Source organism: Mus caroli, chromosome X, assembly GCF_900094665.2.
Source record: "Mus caroli chromosome X, CAROLI_EIJ_v1.1, whole genome shotgun sequence".
Taxonomy (NCBI): domain Eukaryota; kingdom Metazoa; phylum Chordata; class Mammalia; order Rodentia; family Muridae; genus Mus; species Mus caroli.
The window spans coordinates 10,939,312-10,961,196 of NC_034589.1; positions in this window are offsets into that span (position 1 = coordinate 10,939,312).

Below are 21,885 nucleotides of genomic sequence, written 5' to 3' on the forward strand. Positions count from 1 at the left end.
CTAGGAAGATTTTGCTGAAAGGACCCTGATATAGCTGTCTCTTGTGAGACTATGCCGGGGCCTAGCAAACACAGAAGTGGATGCTCACAGTCAGCTATTAGATGGATCACAGGGCCTCCAAAGGAGGAGCTAGAGAAAGTACCCAAGGAGCTAAAGGGGTCTGCAGCCCTATAGGTGGAACAACATGATGAACTAACCAGTACCCCCCAGAGCTCGTGTCTCTAGCTGCATATGTATCAGAAGATGGCCTAGGTGGCCATCAGTGGAAAGAGAGGCCCATTGGTGTTGCAAACTTTATATGCCTCAGTACAGGGGAACGCCAGGGCAAAGAAATGGGAGTGGGTAGGTAGGGGGTGTGGGGGCGAGGGTATGGGGGACTTTTGGGATAGCATTTGAAATGTAAATGAAGAAAATACCTAATTAAAATAAAATTTAAAACAATTAATAAATGTCCAAGGAGCATATTAAAGGATTTGAAGAGAGAAAGGAAATTAAAAATGTAATTGTATTTAAACTCAAAAATAATTTTAAAATGAATTTGAATATAAACCACAAAATTTTAGCATATTTAGAAAATTGGAAAGATTGTCTGCTGATGTTGAAATCCATCAACAGTAAATAGCTATAATCAAGTCCTTATGCAATTGAATAATTTGGACACTATACATTTCTCAGATCAACCTTTTAGAAGGAATCTGTGGTCAGCCTCCTGCTGCTGGAAGTCCACCCTAAGACTTCATGGACTGCCTGAGTTACATAGAACTGCTTTATCCAAGGTCATTTTCATTTCTTTGATGTCCATATGTAAACATTAGCCCAAGCTGGAACAACTGTAAATGCTCTGAAGTGCACAGCCCCAAGCTATTTTTTATTTTTTTGTAATACTGTGGGTCAGGAATTGGATCAGGGGCCAGCTAGGCAGTTTTGTCTCATATGACACCAGCTGGGCTCATTCACTCAATGGCATTCAGCTGTTTGCTGGGCTGAACTAGAAGGTACAATACATACATGGCACCGCAGTGCTCCACTAAGTGGCCTCTCTCTTACCATATGATCAACTTAAACTTCCTCACATCATGGTGATCTCAGGGCTATTGGTTTTCCAAGTTGTAAGGCAAAAGCTCTAGATCTCACATTTAGAATCCTTAGAAGTTCCTAGCATCATTTCTACTACATAATAGTACTTAAAATAATTCCTAACACCAAGCCCACCCACGGCGAAGAAAAAGAGTTTCATTTCTTGATGAGGGCATAACAAGGTCACATCGCAAAGAACTTGTAGAGAGAATCTCTTATGAGGTACACCTGTCAATGAAAAAGCCTCTGGCCAATGAACTGAGGCAGAAAATCAGAGGTGGGACACTGGCAGGAGGATAGAGGATTCTGGGAAATAATGAGAGAATAAAAGGAGATGCAGAGAGAGATTCCAGTGAGACACTGAGAGAGACACTAGTTAAATGTCAGAGACCACCCAAACAATGAAAGTGAGACCATTTCTATACTAAGAATTTTTTGTTGTCATTCTAACAGCCATGTTGGAAGAGTCTGTTTACCTGCAAGCCTCTTAAACTTTCATCCAGCATCTTTAAGAGTCACTTAGAAACTAAAGTGACATAAATACTGCTGTGATCATTCCATTCCTTGGAAAAAACAGCATGTAGTCCAAAGACTTTCAAGAAAAATAGGTAAATGCACATGGAACCATTCAAGTCATTTGTTGGAATGAAAACTAAGAAATGAAATGAGCTATACTTCAACTGAAAACACTTCTCTAAGAGAGAATGTTGGGACTGGAAAAGAACACATCATGTCAGTATGAGATCCACTCAGGCCTCGCTTCCTCCTGAAAACCTCAGCTCAGTATGCAGTAGACTACTGTGTTGGTGTACTGAAATAGATTGTGTAATAGGAGGTCTTACAGATCTATCCAGATATGAAAGTCAATGGCAGGAGGTCACTTTCTGAAACTTTCAGGTCGTCTTAGGTAAAAGCATCTGCAGTAGGCAGCTACTGTGATCTTGATTCTGGAAATAGTTTCCTATATTAAAGGTAGAATGCCCTAGGTGTGTTGAGCAATCCTATTGTAGCTGTGGAATGTGAGCTATAAAGAATTAAAACTTCTCCCCCAAACTACAGGTGAAAATTTCCTGAAGCCCTGGCACCAGAAGAGGAGCCTTCTCCCAGGATGATTCTGATCATTTACCTCACGCAAAATTTGCATATGCTAACTGCCTGATATTCATATTGTCTATAAATTATAATAGTGCTATTGGCAAGGTACAGAGAAATTTCAATTTTCTCTCACCAGTAAGTGGACACATTTGTATTTTCCACCCCCTCCCTGTCTCCCATTTTTTAAACAGTAAAGCTATAAATGGCAAGCTCCAAATTCTATTGACAACACTTGTGGCCTTGTGACTCATATGACCTCCTAGTCTTTACATACTGCCCCTACTTTGTGAGAACTGAATAAGAGCTGTCCTTCTCAGACAACAGCTCTTTGAGCCAATCTGCTCTAAGCTCTAGTCATTTCTCACTTGGGTTATTGCAGTGCCTTTCTGGTCTGTCTACTCACACCCTTCCTTGCCTTGCATTCTTAACAAAGAAAATAGGAACAGAGGCAGCCCAAAAGAAAGTCAGTTCACAGACAACTTTCTATTAATTGTCCGTCTCATACTCAAAGGAAAAATGTTCACTAAGACTATCAAAGCACTCAGTATAAACATTGCATGAGCAGTGAGCAGGGACAATTTTCACATCAATATGCAGGACTAGTTTCCTTTTTTTATGTAGTCGTAGCTTCTCTAGTTTCCTTTTTTATGTAGTCGTAGCTTCTCGGAGTGGTCTGCATCCTAAGCTTGGTCTTACTGTCCATCTTCTGTTTGCCTTGGTTTGGCAGTGGTGTTATCAGTTGGATTCACACTAGGAGATTGCCGTTATGACAACATTTTTTCATGTTTGAACTTTCTTAGTTCACAAGCCTTGTGCAAAGTATGTATTCAAACAAGACAATGTATGCATATTCTTACTTGATGCCCCAACCCTAACCCCGAACTGGAGCTTGCTATAGCAAATGCCTGCTCTCTAGACACTTCGGTGTTTGCCTGTGGCAACCCATCTCTTCTCTCTACAACTACAATTAATCCTATCCTACATATCAGAAATTGATACCAGTGAATGAAGGAACCAAGATCTTGTTATACATCAAATGTATCTTTATGATCCACCAAAATGTCCCAACCTATTGATTGGTAAACAACAGCTTAGAAAAGTAGCCTATATGTTGTTCATTTAACAAACAGCCAGACAAGTACAAAGGATTTAGAGAGTGTAAGCCCTACATGATAAAAGTTGAGTAAGCATACTTGATGTTATAGCAGGTAGATTGTGTAACTTCTTAGCCACTGGGGTGACACACACAACATTGCTGTTAGTGAGAGCTATCACTCTTCCATGCATCTGACAAACATGAACTGAATCCTTGGGGTTGAGTCAGATATTGCCTGGGGCTGGGCTCTGAAAGAAGTTCAGGTCTGGAATGATAGACGAATACACAATAACCGAATGGTACAGAAAGGCTATTTTTTAATAAAAGAGTAGACTTTTTAAAGGATTTTATTTTTCTTTATGTTTGTCCATGTGTGTATATACATGTGTGTATGAGAGTGCCTGAAGTAGCCCAAAGAGGAAGTCAGATACCATGGAACTGGAGTTACAGGTGGTTCAGAGCCTCCCAAAATGGGTGCTTGGAACTAAATTCTAGTCCTTTGCAGGTGATTGACTACTGAGGCACATCTCCAGCCCCCAGGGTGGTCTTTTTAAAAGCATTATGGAAAATGTTACATATTTTAGGTGATAGAGATTGAATCCAAATCTAAGCATGTACTCTACCACTGATCTTCCTGCAACCCTGAAAGCATCTTCTCTTGTTTTGAGGAACTCAGAGAAACATCTTAAACACCTTAAAATATGTGAAAGTTTGCTCAACAAATGGAGGGCAAGCTATATTCTAATTAGAGGAAGTGTGAAGGAAAGATGGTGATAATAAGCCCTCTATTGCTACTAAGACAGAAAGGAAAGGCAACAAAGCAGGAGAGAAGGGAAGAGCTGGAAAAACAGGCTGTTTTGAATATGGAGCTACACCTCTCAAATCCCCCTACAAGGAAAGGCTTGATAGTCACAGGAGCCCAGTGAGCCAATGCTTCCCAACTGTCAGTTCCTTTCAGTGTCAGTCTCACTTGCAGAGAGCCACTTTACACAAAATCACACCATCCTGTGGCCAGCCCACATACAATGACATCTAAAGCAAGGGTATAAATGAGTGGTCACTTTGGCCTAATTTAAGACCTCTTCAAAGAGCAATCTAGCTCTCCAATTCCCTAGAAGGAGGCTGTCTCTAGGTCTCTAATGCAACTCAGCCTTTCCCTGGGACCACTCCTATTTCCTCCTCCTTCCACAGTCATGGATCCCAGAAGCTCTCCTTAATAACTAACTTGCACATTAACTCAGTCTCAGAGTCTGTTTCCTAGGAAACCTAAACTGTGGCAAAGGCCATTAACACCTACTGAGCTACTTAAATGTGAGGCACCATCTCTCTCTCTCTCTCTCTCTCTCTCTCTCTCTCTCTCTCTCTCTCTCTCCACACACACACACACACACACACACACACACACACACACACACACGCACAGAGGGTGGGTGTTAAAAGAAAAAATGAACTTAGAGCTCTTTTGAGATCATTAATCTGCCCTTCCACAACTATCACATGATCACTGTCTGTGTCCCCCTTGAGAAAGGATGCTGTCAGATTCCAGGGATGTCTTCCTACTTATGCTCACAACTACACTCAAGAGAGGCTAGTTGGGGAAGAAATGCATTTTTGCCTTTCAATTTAACCCTAAAGTTGACTGACTGTAGGGTATCTGAAGAGAAGTCCTTTGTTTAGGACTTTACCCATGGCTCAGGTACACTCATCTATCTACTTATTTGAGCCGGGTGTGGTGCACGCCTTTAATCCCAGAACTCGGGAGGCAGAGGCAGGCAGATTTTTGAGTTCTAGGCCAGGCTGGTCTACAAAGTGAGTTCCAGGACAGCCAGGGCTACACAGAGAAACCCTGTCTAGAAAAACAAAACAAAAACCAAAAGACAAAAACAAACAAACAAAAAAGAAGCATTCCTTGAGATGGGGATGCACCTCAGTGGCTTCATGACTGTGCATGTATGCAGGTATGTGTGTGTGTGTGTGTGTGTGTGTGTGTGTGTGTGTATGCACACACATACATTTGTAGGTATGATACACACACACACACATACCTGAACTTAGAGCTCTTTTGAGATCATTAATCTGCCCTTCCACAACTATCACATGATCGATCACTGTCTGTGTCCCCCTTGAGAAAGGATGCTGTCAAATTCCAAGGATGTCTTCCTACTTATGCTCACAACTACCCTCAAGAGAGGCTAGTTGGGGAAGAAATGCATGTGTGTGTGTGTGTGTGTGTGTGTGTGTGTGTGTATGCACACACATACATTTGTAGGTATGATACACACACACACACACACACACATATATAGCTTGTGGATATCAAAGATGGATGTTGAATGCCCTCCTCAATTCCTCTACATATTTTTTTCTGAGGTGGAGACTGACTAAACCTGGAGCTAACTAGCCAATTCAGTTAGACTGGCTTTCTTCATTTCCCCAGGCATAGGATTATAGGCATTCACTGAACCTAGATTTTTAAATATGTGTCCTGGTGATCAGAACTCTAGTTCTTGTGCTTGCATGGCCAGCTGTTCATCAATGGTGTTATCTCCCATTCCAAAACAGCTCTTCATAGCTTCCCTCACTACTATCACCTTTAATGTTCATTAGATTTAAGTTGCCTATGAGAAGGGAGTAGAACTGTAAGGGTGAAGTGGTTCTCTTCAACTGAGTGCACCCTTTACCAAAGAATAACTGTGAATATCCACCAATACTTCCAGCAGCTAGGGAAATCAAGACATTGGTCCTGGATGGGTGATTCTAGGTGGCTCAGGAGATAGTGTGCCACAGAATGTGAGCTTTGATCAGCAAGCATATTAATATAGCCAAATGTGAGAATGCAAAAGGAAAAATAAGATAAAAGTTTGAAAAAGAATCTGAACTTGATGATAAGACGAGGCATGGTCTTTTAGTTGCATATGAGGCTAGGTCATGGCTAGAAGCTTCATGACTATACTGCATGCACCAGTTGCTGTTGCTGCCATGTTCCAAGTAGGCATCAAAGAAGGGAGAAGTGAACATATGGCAGAAAGAATAGGAAGGAAGAGATAGAAATGGCAGGAACAAAAAGGAGATGGATGTGGTGAAACAGGCCTGTAAATCCATCCCTAGTGAAACAGAGACAGAAGAATCTCAAGTTTGAGGCCAGCCTGGACTACATAGTGAGATTCCATCCCAACCTGTGAAACACTACACAGCTTTTCAGTGTAAATTCTACATGGAGAATTATTTTTGGCATTTTCCCTGTAGCATCTAGAACAATGTGTGGCAAATGAAAGGTGGCTTTACTTGTCAGCTTTGCTCTGGACACACTGAGCCACAGAATTTAGATGTCAGGGGCTTACAGCAACAAGCACTTATTTCTCCTTTGTGGTCCTAACATCAGCTCTAGCAACTCTGACCTAAGCTGGGATTTGGCTTCAGATCTGCCCTATTAGCTTCCTATGCCAGGGACCTGGTAGACATAGTAGACCCATTATTCTTTTAGTGACAGGCAGAATCCTCCAAAACTAGAATTTCCAATGCCTCTAAAAGTTTCTGCTACAGTCTGAAACACTTTCACTTCCACTACTCCTATTTAATTGGCATTAGCAATTCATATGAGCAAGCTTCACTTTATTGGAACTGGCAGAGAAGCACATTCCTTCTGGAGTCGTGGAAAAGGAGAACCAGTATTTTCTTTAAAATAATGAAATCTAGAATAATGATCAATAGGTATTTGTTGAATGACTGTATAGATGAATCTACCAGTACTGAAAGAGGAAATTTGTAATATATTCTACTCAGTCAAAAAGGCAAATCAGAGATTGGGGGGATAGTTCAAAGATTAAGAGCACTGGCTGCTCTTCTAGAAGTCCCAGGTTTGATGCTCAGTACCAATGTAACAGCTTATAGTCATCTCTAACACCAGAGACAGAGAATCCAATGTTTGCTTCTGGCTCTGGTGCCTGCAGGCACCAGACATGCATATGGACACAGACACAGATATAGGCAAAACACTCATACACATAAAATAAATATATTTTAAAGGGCAATTAATACACTGGGGCCTGACTTTTAAAATACACATACAAAGCTCAGAATCGGGCCTTGTCAGATGCACACTAATGTAAAGAAAAGGAATTGGATATGGAAGCAGCAGCCAGTCACCAGTGTACTTTCAGAAAGGGGAATAAGAATGGGTGAGAATGAAGGGAGATGAAGGGAACATTTGCTTCTTCACCATGTGAGCATCCTTTACAAAAAGGTATCATGCTAAAATATACATGATTAAAAAAACACTTTTTATTGATTCTTTCTCAATTTCATATCATGCACCCCAGTACCACCCATCTCCCATTCCCTCCTATCTGCCCTCCACCCTTGCAACCTCCCTTCTCAAAATAAAAAAATAAAAAGATCCACACAAATAAAAAAATTAACAAAACAAAACAAAGCACAGAAAGTGTGTCACAGTGTGTCTCACACTGTGTATCTCTCTGTCCACACATCTTCACTTGTCAGTGTTCATTGCAATGAGTCATTGGATCCTCACTGCGACTCCTCCTAGTTATCTTGTTGTTGCCCTGTGTCATTGAGATCCTGCAGCTTTGGATTGGTAAGATCTGTCCTTTCATGCATCCCAACAATTTACAGATGATACAGTTTGGAGACGGGCCAAGTAAGAGCCCTGAATCTGGGCCTGGGTGGTAGCTGAGCTGGTCAACCTTCCAGCTCTCCCTTATCTACACCACCAGGGTAAGCTTTTCAGCTCTGCTCTAGCTAGACTGCCATTGGCAGGAGACAGAATCAGCCCTCCTGCTCTCATGACCTCTCACCTTCTGGAGCCAGCTCCACTGTGCTGCCCAGTCAGGCACAGAGCCCACTCTCCCATGTGCTGCAGCCGGTGAGGGTCTTTGTATGCTTTAAAAGAAGAATATGGAAAAATGACTCAGTGTCCATTGTGAAGCATCTCACGACCCAGAATCTGCACTGGAAGAATGTCAAATGAGCAATTTGGAGGAAGGAAGTTAATGTCATAGTAAGACTGACAAATTAATAACAAAATAAGCCCTAACTGTTATAATTGTTCAGTTACTGCTCTGACATTTAAAACATATTACAACCTTTATGGTAAGTGTCTTTATCTAGCTTGTGCAATGATTATGAAATTACTTTAAGATTATCCTGCACTTATGTTGTATAAAGAGGAATATTTACTTAACCCATACCATGTATTGAGTAGACATTTAGTGTTTGTTGTACTTAATATGCAAAAATTAAAAAAAAGTCTATTTACATTTATATTTCCAATTCATGCTGGAATATTAAGTGTCTTTAATAGAGTAACATACTCTAAATGCCATTATTTGTCTTGAAGTTGCTGCAAAAATCCATATTGTAAAATAAGTTAGATGTTCAACTTTCCACACATTTTGTCTGAAACTGGATGCCTTGCTGTAGTAGAGATGAATGTAAACTTTTTAAATGATTCACTTTATTGAAGTAGTGTCTTAGAACATTTTCCCAGGAATATGAATTGACCACTTTGCATATGTAACATCCCAGCAACCATGGAAAGTAGCAGAAGAAAGCCAGAGATGTAGCTCAGTGACTGAATGCCTACCTAGCAAAGTTCTGGGTCTCATACTTACCACCATAATGAAGAAAAGAAAAGATTAAAAAATCGAATAGTTAAGGAGGTGGAAAGGTAACTGACATAAGTATTCCTGGTTTTCATCTTGACTATATCTGAAAATAACTAAAATAATCAAATGGCTAGGTTTTAGTATACTTCTGAGGGATTTCTGCTTAGTTTGAAGGTCCACTTCTAATGCAGATCTTTTGAGGTGGGAAGACACACTTTTATTCCAGATCTTTCAAACTGGGAAAACCTGCCTTTAATTGGGCTACACCGTCTGCTGGAAGCCTATATAAGAAGAGAGAAGAATGAAGTTTTTTGATATTTGCTTGCTTGCTCTTGACTCACTAGCAAGTTTACTTCCTCACTGGCATTAGAGCCTACTTTCTGGGGATTCCAGTGTATACTGAAGACCAACTGAGATATCCAGCCTTGTGGACTGAACAACTACTGTATTCTTGGACCTTTCATTCATAGGCAACCATTGTTGGGTTAGATGGCCTGTAAGTCATTCTATAAGTTCTCTTACTCTAGAAGAACCCTAACTAATATAGTAGCCAAGACCATCAACACCCCCATCCCCAAGCCTTCACCAACCATTCACATACTCCACTAAATTCATTGCAAAGAACAAATGCACTCCTCTCTCAAGAAAAGGTAATATATAGTCCATTTAAAATTTGAGGATATGGTTTTTACGTGCAAGGGATGGAATCCAGGGACCAGCTCATGAAAGACAAATGCTCTACCATTGTCCCTACTCCCTAGCTCTAAACTTTGGCAAGTTCAAGGAATCTTTAAGGTGATTCTTTGTATTAATAATCTGTTTTGGGTAATATGATGACAATTTTGGTTGTCAAACTGACTGTATATGAATTCAACAAAAACTCAAGCTGCTGGACCCTTCGGTGAGGAATTTTTCTGATCAAATTATTTAAAGTAGGAAGATCCATTTTAATTCCAGGCAGCAACGTCTGGGGCCATGAAAGACAAAAACTACTCCTGCTCACCCTCACCCTCAATGGCAATTTTGTCTATGCTGTTGCTGTGACATTCTTTCACCAATATTATAACAATGTCTCCAGGATTCCAGCATAGACTGAAAACTAGCAGCAGTCCAGGAATCTTCCAGGCCATCAATAGACAAACAGCCTCATGGACTGAACAACTATTGGATCCTTGACATTTCCAATACAAAACAGTAATTGTTATACTATTTTGACATCTTATATGTCAATCTAATGAATCTCATGTATATATCTATATAATGAATATATATTCTTATATTCTATCAGTTTAGCTTTTAGAGAACCCTGACTAATATGGGTAGTACTTTCAAATTTGCAGGTTGCTATCCAAATTCAAGTTTGTTCAATTATCCAAAGCCAGACTCACTTGTGGTTCTGGCTCCTGTTAGTCCCATTTATAGGTTGCTCATTGCAAATTGCACTGTGAATGAATTCAGTCACACTTACTTACTTCAAGTCCCAGAGCACTGTACTTCCTTCCCAGTGAAGAAAGTGTAACCTAAGTCCAAATGATTGGTTGACACACACTCGGCTTGAGAAGAGGGAGTTTCAGTCTAAATAAAGGTTATTGATCTGTGGCATCATGGTATGATCACAGCTAATACCTGACTTATACCTGGGTCAGTGCATCACAGTAAGTTTCTTCCTAGCTGGTTTCATGAGGACACTGACAAAGTGTCATCATTTCATTAAGGGTTTACTTTCAGTGTTAACCTGTGGCTATTGAGGATGTCCCAAATCTCAAAGAGATCTTGACTTCCCATTATGCTTGTGAAGATGAATTCTTTCAATTGAAAGTGTTAGAAAATTAAGACTCAAGTTACATGATGCACAGAGTATAAATTATTTGTTTGCCTCTGAACCCTATGGAGTAGCCAAAGGGATGAAGTTCTCTGAATGTCCATGCTTGGATTTCTCAATAATCTCAAGATGAGTCAACCCCTCAGTACATCATAAGGACTGAGAAAGCAAAGAATTCCTCCCATGGAAAAGAAGAAAAGTCAAATTCTGGGCAGGAAAACAACAACGTATGTTTACTTCAAAGAATTTGTTTAAAATTGTTGCCCACATTTCCCTTGTTAGCTACGAATCACTTTTTGCAGATAAGGAACACCAGTACAGTTGTAACAAGCTCCATCTTGCCTAATTCTTGTTTCCTGATTCCTTCCCTGCATATGGTATTTAGTATCCATTCCACAGCATCTTGGAATCAAAACTTAAAATCATTACCTCTTGTCAGCATCAAATTGCCAGACTATCTAGATCAAGCATCTGGGAAAATGCTGATCTCTATCCATAATCCCTAACCTAATGCACACATCAATATTCACCACTTCTGCAAAAAAAAAAAAAAAAAAAAACCCTAGGTGACACTTAAAACATCCACCTCCCACATCTAGTACAAAACAACAATGATGCTTATTTTCTGTCTCTCTACTACGCATTTTTTTAAATGGTGTTTTCTTAGTGCGGTAAGCTTTTTAGTAATGTTACAAATGGCCAACTTACTATAATATAACTGTCCTTTTCTTACTGATGCTGTGATAAATACCATAACCCAAGCAACTTGGGTAAAAAAATAAATAAATAAAAATTAAAAGTTGTATTTGGCTTACAGGTTACAATCCTCCTGAAGGGGAAATAGGCATGGGCTCACAGCTGGAACGTGTAAATGGGAATTAAAGCAAAGACCAAAGAGTAATGCTGCTTACTAACTTGCTTTCTATGGCTTGCTTTCTTGTTTTCTTCATTCCTTTCTCTCTCTCTCTCTCTCTCTCTCTCTCTCTCTCTCTCTCTTTCCTTTTCTTTGTTTTGTTTTTCAAGACAGGCTTTCTCTGAGTAACAGCCCAGGCTGTGATGGAACTCCCTTTGTAAGCCAGGGTGTAAGGCTAGACTCATGCTGCCACCACTCCAGACTTCAGCTTGCTTTCTTATACAACCCAGGCCCAAGGATGGCACTACTCACAGGGGGCTGAGTCTTCCAATCACAAATCAAGAAAATGAACCCCAGGCACGGCCACAGACCAACTTGTGGAGACAATTCCTCAGCTGAGGTTTCCTCTTTCCAGATGACCATGGTATAAAGTTGAAAAAGTTTAACCAGCACGGCAACCCTGATGACTATCATGAGCTCCAACTCTGTGGCAGCTATCTTACATATATAATCTCAAAGCAGAATAAGAACCTTAGAACTACTGCTTGAGAAGAGATCACAGCTAGGGCAGACATAAACTACATTATAAATTTGAGCTTTAATACCTTGAGCTGTAGGTGCCATGGGTCAAATTAATGCTACTCAAATGGTAAAGAACTTCATTTGCTCAAAGTTACCCAATTTCAACTAGCAGTTTTTTCTAACTTGCTAGATAAGAATCAATCTCTTCATTGAAATGTGTAAACATAAATAGAAAGGCAAAACAAAGGACAGAGACTGAGCTGAAGATGGTGTAAATTCTGAATTGTCTCTCCCCTTTTCCTTAGCCATTACTATTACCAATCACTTTCTTTTTGCTTTAATTTCCATGTTTCCATTTAAAGGAAATACTCACTGACTTAATTCCTTGCTAAGCCCTTTCCTTAATAGAAGATGCTTCAGCTTAACTGACTCAATCTCTATTCTCTTCTGGGATTACTTCCCTTCCCAGCCCCCTCCCCCCCTTTTGCTTCATTGTGGCTTTTAATGTTGCTTTTTTTCAGTCTGTTTAAAGTGACTGTGTTTTTTCCTCTTGTGTATATAAGTATGATATGCATGCACATGTTAACTCGTGTGTGTGTGTGTGTGTGTGTGTGTGTGTGATATGCATGCACATGTTAACTCGTGTGTGTGTGTGTGTGTGTGTGTGTGTGTGTGTGTGTGTGTATGGAGGTTGCCAGGCACTGGGTATCATGATACAAGCAGGGCCAGGCTTTCTATGAGGCTCCATGAAAGAAGCCATTCTTGTGTCTTCTGACTATGGTGGCTACCTGCATTCCCTGGCTTGATCCAACTTCTACCTTTAAATTTCATGTGGTGGATTTTGCCAAAAGTTTTTCTTTTCAAGATTTATTTTATTCATGTGTGTGTGTGTGTGTGTGTGTGTACATGCACATGCATGTGGGTACCTGTGGAGGCCCAAGAAGGCAACAGATGTCCTGAACTGGATTTATAGAAAGTTGTGGGCCACTTGGCATGCTTGCTGAACTCAAGTGCTCTGGAAGAAGAGCCAGCACTCCTCTTAACCATGGACCCATGCTCTGCACATACATCGTCTACATTTTTCTTCTGTTTCTTCTCTTCTTATATGTATACTTAGTGGCAAATTTGGGACCTACTTAATCATTTTAACATCCTTAATTATATTTGCAAGGGATCTTTTTTCAAATAAGGTCATATTCATAGGTACTGAATTTTAGGACATGCACTTCATCTTCTATGGTGTTATGCATAGACACCAGAAACTTACGCATATTATATGATCTATCTCTGACCTCCAGCACCAGCCTCCAAATCTAGGACCATTTAAAAACAGATAGGGTCTTGTTATGTTGTCCTGCTAAACTCAAATTCTCAGGATATCCTCTGGCCTTAACCTGATGAGTACCTTGGGCAATAAGCAACAACTACTATACTCACTTTCTTATGTGTATCTTCTTTGGAGCCACATTCATAGCTATAACATCACTGAACTTACAGAGGTCTCACAGAGATACCACTTTTATGAAATAACTCCTTAAATCCTAATTTTTAAATTTTCTGTATCATCATTGAGAGTATATATCTTACATAATGGAAAAAAAACCAGAAAAACAAAATCATGTTCCCCCAGAAAATGCCTATGGTGATGTCAAAATCCCAAGTCCATGGTGATGGGGTTTGATGATGGGTCATTTGGGAAGTGGTTGAGTCATGATACTGGAGTCCTCCTGAATGGGGTCAGTGCCCTATTAAAAAACTCCAGAAACAATGTCCATACCCCTTCTGCCATAGAGAATACACAGAAAGAAGTCACTGTCTATGATCAGAATACAGTCACCAGACACACCAGACACCAAATCTAATGGCATCATTATCTCAGACTTCCTAATGTCTATAATAATGAGAAATAAATGTCTGCTGTTCATAAGACCCCGGTGTTTAGTATATTGTCATGGAAACTACAAACTAAGATAAACAGCTTTCTGTTTTAAGGACCTCATTTGTTTACTCAGTGGGTGGTATCTGACATACAATTAAAAATATTTATTGGTGTCAATCTGTTCAAAATACAAGTCTTTCATGGCCACTTTGGGAACAGAGATCATCTGTGACTGATTTTTGTCAACATTTTTTTCTCTCCTGAAATTGGAGAGGACATGCCCATAGGATCCAGGTCTCCTAACACAAGGATCAAACCCATGATGCTTTCAGGTAAGTAGATATGCTTGATGTGTGAGAATAACTTCCCAAGGAGTCTAAGAGGACCATTTGGAAACTGTACAAAGAGGTGTATTTCCCCCTTTTCCAAGAGTGTGAGTACTTGAAAGTTGAAAAGAGGACAGACTGGTTAATTATCCGCCCCTGCACTTAGAGAAAACAACATAAAATAGTCATGAGTAATACAACCTTTAGACTTCTCTGGAAAGCAATGCCTACATTCTTTCCAAGTGGACATTGGTGGTCTTGATTCAGTTTTGTGTTTGACTCTGAAAGCAAAAGGCAACTTGGAGATATCTGGTGGCCAGCTGCCAAAAGCATTCATCTAAAGGTCTGGTAGTAGTTTTCTTTAAAAGTATAAGTTATTCCCAGGTTATCACTTATACTGACTGTAAGGAAGCAAACAGTAGCTGTAAGAAAAGTTAAATTTATCATGTGACTCCAAGATTCCTTTGAAAAGAATCCTTATTTCAAAGAAAACAGTATTTGTCATAGTAAGGATTACTGACAAAACACCACAGCCAATGCAACTTGGGGAGGAAGAGTTTATCTGGCTTACATTTCCACAGCACTGTTCATCATAAAGGAAATCAGGACAGGAACTGATACAGAGTCAAAAGTGGAATGCAACTTGCTGACTTGTAGAACTCAGGACCAACAGTTCAGGGATGGCACCACCCACAATGGCTAGGCCCTCTCCCATCAATCACAAGTTAAGGAAATGTCCTATAGCCTTGCCTGACATCCAATCTTATGGAGGTGTTTGTTTAACAGAGGTTCCTTTTTATCTAATTACTCTAGCTTGTTTCAAGTTAAAATAAAACTAGCAAACACAACTGATGCCTTGTCACCTTGACACAAAAACACACCACTTTCCAATTAGAACCATTGCTTTCTAATTTGTCCCTAAGATAACATATTAATATTAACATCAAAATATAAAACATAAATAAATTTAAAAGTCCAACATGCCTTACAATTCTAACACATTAAAAGTTCAGTCTTATTCTGTTTCCCCAGCAAGCCCAATCCCTCAAGCTAGTCCCTAGAACCAAAACAGAACACCAGTATCAGCTTCCCATCACCACACCTCCTGTGTATCCCACAGACCATCCCCTCCTGGCCTTCCTCCAAACACTTATCCCTTTGTGCCAGACCCAAGTTCAGATAGACACCCCTCTGCTCACCACAGGCCATGCCTGTCCTAAGACCAGATAGCCTGGCCATAGCCCTTCTCAGCTATTTCTATTCTCTCTGATCACCCAATCACTCAGAATCCTCCAATCTGCAGCCTCCTTTTCCCCCTGTCCATGGCTCCTGTTGATCACATACATCGTCCCCTCCTGACTTGCAAAAAAATCAGCAGCTAGAGCTATAATCATCCCAAACTCAGATGTGTAAATGCCAGTAAAAAATACAATCAATATAATAGCCAGGACAATGCTAAAGCCCAGCTATCCTGTTACAGCAGACCCTGAATATTCCAAGATAGCTTGAAGTACAAGAGGAAGACAATAAACCACCTATATGAAGATGATAGAGGTTTTTAAAAGGGAAATGAATAAATCCCTTAAATAGATTGAGTAAAACACAATCAGAAGAAATGAATAAATCCCCGAATGAAAGCCAGGAAACAAACAGTTGAATACAAATAAAATTTTTCAAGAACTGAAAATGGAAATAGAACCAGTAAAGAAAACAGAAACTGAGAGAATTATGGAAAGGAAAGTTTTAGGAACTTGAAAAGCAACTGCAGAGGGAAGCTTCACTAACAGAATATAAGAGATATAAGAGAGAATCTCAAGCACTGAAGCTATGACAGAGGAGCTGGATACATGGATGGACGGAAATATTAAGTCTAAAAACACAAAAAATCCAGGAAATCTGGGATACTATGAAAAGACCAAACCTACAATATTAGGAACAGAATAAAGAGAAGAATCCCAGGTGAAAGCAATTAGACAACAAAAGAACACCAAGGGGATACAAATTGGAAAGGAAGAAGTCAAAATATCACTATTTGCAGATACAGGGATGGACGGAAATATTAAGTCTAAAAACACAAAACATCCAGGAAATCTGGGATACTATGAAAAGACCAAACCTACAATATTAGGAACAGAATAAAAAGAAGAATCCCAGGTGAAAGCAGTTAGAAAACAAAAAGACACCAAGGAGATACAAATTGGAAAGGAAGAAGTCAAAATATCACTATTTGCAGATGATATGATAGTATATATAAGTGAACCTATAAATTCCCCCAGAGAACTAAACCTGAAAAACAGCTTCACTGCAGTAGCTGGATATAAAATTAACTCAAACAAATCTGTGGCCTTTCTCTACACAAAGGATAAACAGGCTGAGAAAGAAATTAGGGAATTAACACCCTTTGCAATAGTCACAAACAATATCAAATACCTTTGTGTGAGTCTAAGGAAGTCAAAGATCTGTATGATAAGAACTTCAAGTCTCTGAAGAAAGAAATTGAAGAAGATCTCAGAAGATGGAAAGATCTCCCATCCTCAATGATTGGCAGGATTAATATAGTAAAAATGGCTATCTTGCCAAAAGCAATCTACAAATTCAATGGAATCCCCATCAAAATTCCAACTCAATCCTTCACCAAGTTAGAAAGGGCAATCTGCAAATTCATCTGGAATAACAAAAAACCTAGGAGAGCAAAAACTATTTTCAACAATAAAAGAACCTCTGGGGGAATCACCATGCCTGACCTCAAGCTGTACTACAGAGCAATTGGGGTAAAAACTGCATGGTACTGGTATAACCACAGACAGGTAGACCAATGGAATAGAATTGAAGACCCAGAAATGAACCCACACACCTATGGTCACTTGATCTTTGACAAGGGAGCTAAAACCATCCAGTGGGAAAAAAAAACAGCATTTTCAACAAATGGTGCTGGCACAACTGGCAGTTATGTAAAAGAATGCAAATTGATCCATTCTTATCTCCTTGTACAAAGCTCAAGTCTAAGTGGATCAAGGAACTCCACATAAAATCAGAGACACTAAAACTTACAGAGGAGGAAGTGGTGGAGAGCCTCGAAGATATGGGCACAGGGGAAAAATTCCTGAACAGAACAGCAATGGCTTGTGCTGTAAGATCAAGAATCGACAAATGGGACCTCATAAAATTGCAAAGCCTTTGTAAGGCAAAGGACACTGTCAATAAGACAAAAAGGCCACCAGCAGATTGGGAAAGGATTTTTACCAATCCTAAATCAGATAGGGGACTAATATCCAATATATACAAAAAACACAGGAAGCTGAACTCTAGAAAATCAAATAACCACATTAAAAAATGGGGCACAGAGTTAAACAAATTCTCACCTGAGGAATAACAAATGGCTGAGAAGTACCTGAAAAAAATGCTCAACATCCTTAATCATCAGGGAAATGCAAATCAAATCAACTCTGAGATTCCACCTCGCACCAATCAGAATGGCTGAGATCAAAAATTCAGGTGACAGCAGATGCTGGCGAGGATGTGGAGAAAGAGGAACACTCCTCCATTGTTGGTGGGATTGCAAGCTTGTACAACCACTCTGGAAATCAGTCTGGCGGTTCCTCAGAAAATTGGACATAGTACTACTGGGGGATCCAGCAATACCTCTCCTGGGCATATACCNAGAAGATGTTNCAACTTNTAATAAGGACACATGCTCCACTATNTTCATAGCAGCCTTATTTATAATAGCCAAAATCTGGAAAGAACCCAGATATCCCTCAACAGAGGAATAGATACAGAAAATGTGGTTCATTTACACAATGGAGTACTACTCAGCTATTAAAAAGAATGAATTTATTAAATTCCTAGGCAAATGGATGGACCTGGAGGACATCATCCTGAGTGAGGTAACAGAATCACAAAAGAACTCACATGATATGTACTCACTGATAAGTGGATATTAGCCCAGAAAATTAACAATACCCAACATAAAATTTGCAAAACACATGAAACTCAAGAAGGAGGAAGACCAAAGTGTGGAAGCAGGAGTGGGTGGGTTGAGGAGTGGGCCAACGGGGGGTGGTAAAGGGGACTTTTGGGATAGCATGCAAATGAAGAAAATATCTAATTAAAAAACGATTTAACATGCCTTCATAATAAAAGCCCTAGAACAAGTAGGACTGTAGAAAACATATTCCAACATAATAAAGGTTTGTATGACAAACCCATGGCCAATCATCCTAAATGAATAAAACCATTAATAAGCCCTATTAAAATCATTAAATGGGAGAGGACTGCCCACTATCCATGCTGCTCATCTATAATGTGATTGAAGCATAAGCTGGAGCAATAAGGCAAGATAATGGATACAAATGGGAAATATTAAGTAAAATTATTTTCAATCGAAGATTATATTATCTTATACCCAATGTTCCCAAAATTTGACTAGAAAAATTGTAGAAATTATCAATAGTTTCAGCAAAGTGTTATGATACATAATTGACTTACAAAATTTTCCAGTCTTAATACATATGAGTAACAAGCATGCTGAGAAAGAGATCATGGACAAGCTTTCCTCTAAGTATTTAGCATATACATAACAAAAGAGGTAAAAAAAAAACCCTCTACAATGAAAACTTTAAATGTGTGAAGAGATCAAGAAACATACTAGAATTAGATCTTCCTACCAAAATGATTTACTGATTCATTGAAATCACAATCAACTTCCTTATCTCGTTCTTCACTTATAAATAGAGGAAAATCCTCAATTTGATAGGGATTAACAAAAGACCCAGAATAGCCAATTAGTCCTAGATAACTATTTTTATGCATTTTGCTCATTTTAAGTGCTAAGTGCATCTGTCTAAGACCCCAACTTTTATACATGTGTTTCTATTAAGTCAATTTTGAGTCAATATTAGAATGGCTACTCCAGCTTGTTTCTTGGGACCATTTGTTTTGAAAATTGTTTTCCAACCTTTTATTCTGAGGTAGTGTCTGTTTTCGTCACTTAGGTGTGCTTCCTGTGTGCAGCAAAATGCTGGGTCCTGTTTACATTATCTAGTCTGTTAGTCTATGTCTTTTTATTGGCGAACTGAGTCCATTGATATTAAGAGATATTAAAGAATAGTGATTGTTACTTCCAGTTACTTTTGTTGTTAGAGATGGAATTATGTTTGTGTGGCTATCTTCTTTTGGGTTCAATGAAAGAAGATTAGTTTCTTGCTTTTTCTAGGGTGTAGTTTCCCTCATTGTGTTGGTGTTTTCCATCTATTATCCTTTGTAGGGCTGGATTTGTGGAAAGATATTGTATAAAATTGTTTTTTATCATGGAATACCTTGGTTTCTCCATCTATGATAATTGAGAATTTTGCTGGTTAGAGTATCCTGGGCTGGCATTTCTGTTCTCTTAGGGTCTGTATGACATCTGCCCAGGATCTTTTAGCTTTCATAGTCTCTGGTGAGAAGTCTGTTGTAATTCTGATAGATCTGTCTTGATATGTTACTTGATCTTTTTTTCCCTTACTGCTTTTAAAATTCTTTCTTTGTTTTGTGCATTTGGTGTTTTGATTATTATGTGATGCGAGGAATTTCTTTTCTAGTCTAGTCTATTTGGAGTTCTGTAGACTTCTTGTATGTTCATGGGCATCTCTTTCTTTAGGTTAGGGAAGTTTTCTTCTACAATTTTGTTGAAGATATTTACTGGCCCTTTAATGTGGGAATATTCTCTCTCTTCTATATCTATTATCCTTAGGTTTGGTCTTCTCATTGTGTCCTGGATTTCCTGGATGTTTTGAGTTAGGGTCTTTTTGCATTTTGCATTTTCTTTGATTGTTGTGTCCATGTTCCCTATGGAATCTTCTGCACCTGAGATTCTCTCTTCCATCTCTTGTATTCTGTTGGTGATGCTCGTATCTATGGCTCCTGATTTCTTTCCTAGGATTTCTATCTCCAGAGTTGTCTCCCTTTGGATTTTCTTTATTGTTTCTACTTCCATTTTTATATCTTAGATGATTTTGTTCAATTCCTTCACCTGTTTGGTTGTGTTTCCTGTAATTCTTTAAGGGATTTTTGTGTTTCCTCTTTAAGGGTTGTTTACCTGTGTTCTCCTGTATTTCTTTAAGGGAGTTATTTTTGTTCTTCTTAAAGTCCCCTGTCATCATCATGAGATGTGAGTTTAAATCAGAGTCTTGCTTTCATAGTGTGTTGGGGTATCCATGGCTCACTGTGTTGAGAGAACTGGGTTCTGATGATGCCAAGTAGCCTTGATTTCTGTTGCTTATGTTCTTGTCCTTTTCTCTTGCCATGTGGTTGGTTATCTGGTGTTAGCTGGTCTTGCTGTCTCTGACTATGGCTTGTTCTTCCTGCAATCCTGTGTGTCAATACTCCTGGGAAGCCAATTCTCTCTGGGAGGAATTTGGGTATGGAAAGCTGTGACACAGGGTCAGCTCTGAGATACAAATGGAAACCAGAAAGATCCTGTCCCTGGCTTTTCCTTGGTTCCTGTTTCCTGATGACTCTGAGCTTGTCCCTCTTGGGCCAGGAATTTGACCTGAAGTGGTGGTCTTACATGTGCCCACAGGTGTGTCAGCACTCCTGGGAGACCAGCTTTCTCCTGGTGGTATTGGGTATGGAGATCTGTGGCACAGGGCACAGACTCGACTATTGTCTTAGGGTTATTATCTCTGTGATGAAGTACCATGACCTAAATCAACTTGTGGAGGAAAGGGTTACACTTCCATATCACACTGTTCATCATCAAATGTCAGGATAGGAGCCTGGAAGCAGGAGCTGATGCAGAAACCACAGAGAAATACTGCTTACTTGCTTGCTTTCCATGGCCTTCTCAGCCTGCTTTCTTATAAAACTGAGGATAACCAGCCCAGGAGTGGTACCACCCACATGGGCTAGACCCCTCCCTCTCCCCATAAATCACTAAAGTAAGAAAATGCCCTTCAGGCTTGCCTACATCCTAATCTTATGGAGGAATTTTCTCAGTTGAGGTTCCTTCTTATCTGATGACTTTCACTTGTGTCAAATTGACACAACATTATCCAGCACAACCACTAAGATTCCTCCAAGTTTTAAAATATGATGAATATTTCATAGGATTCAGGATATTTTGCTTATAGCCTCTCCAGTGGTCTAGAAAAGCGAGTAATTATGAAGCTGATAAAGTGACAAGATCCCCTTGCAATCTGTCCTGCAGTTGAGAGGGATGTCCCCAGTGCTTTGATATAATTTTTCCTATAATGTGGCTCTCCTCAATCAACCAGTCCTTTGTGGGACCACAATGGTCTGGGATTATGGAAGAAGTGTCTAAGGAGGGCTTAGCCTGGATACCTCGAATGAGGATGGTATCCCTCCCTCCTCCCAACCTGGCACCATAAAATTGGCTACCCCACCATCAACCATTGTAAGATTTTATTACTCTGACAGTTATTAGACTTCACTCCTTGTTTGACCTTATAAGGTTCTTCCCCCAAACCCTTGAGTATGCAGATGAAATATCTTCCAACACCCCTGTCCTGGTCAATTGTACACAGCCACACAAACCTTGCCCCAGAGGCTGTGAATATCTCCCCAGGGGCACAAATACCCATTTCTACCC